Source organism: Penaeus monodon, chromosome 33 (assembly GCF_015228065.2).
Source record: "Penaeus monodon isolate SGIC_2016 chromosome 33, NSTDA_Pmon_1, whole genome shotgun sequence".
NCBI lineage: Eukaryota > Metazoa > Arthropoda > Malacostraca > Decapoda > Penaeidae > Penaeus > Penaeus monodon.
Window position 1 is genome coordinate 34,562,559 of NC_051418.1, and position 417 is coordinate 34,562,975.

A 417-nucleotide genomic window follows, 5' to 3' on the forward strand; every position below is an offset into this window, starting at 1 on the left:
AGACAGTACAGAAGTAGATAGTCCATTGTTTTCCTTTTCGCGAAATCCGTTTCAAATTCTAAAACAACGCAGTGTGTTTCCTCGTCACCAGGCATCTCATTCCACGGGGGCTTCGTCATGCAATACACCCGTGAGTGAACTAAAGATAATGTTTCGGTACGTTGATGGTAAAGGAAGGGTGGACGGAGGGAATATTTGAGTAAGGTGTAAGGATTGAAGGCAAATGAAGCGTAAATTGAAGGCAAATAAATTGTAATAATTGGGTAATGTGAAGTGTAGATTGAAGGCAAATAGAGTGTGAAGGAAAATTGAAGGCAAATAAATTGTAATAATTGGGTAACTGTAAAGTGTAGATTGAAGGCAAATGACGTGTGAAGCAAAGTTAAATTCGCAAATGAAGTTTAAATTCAGTGAAAC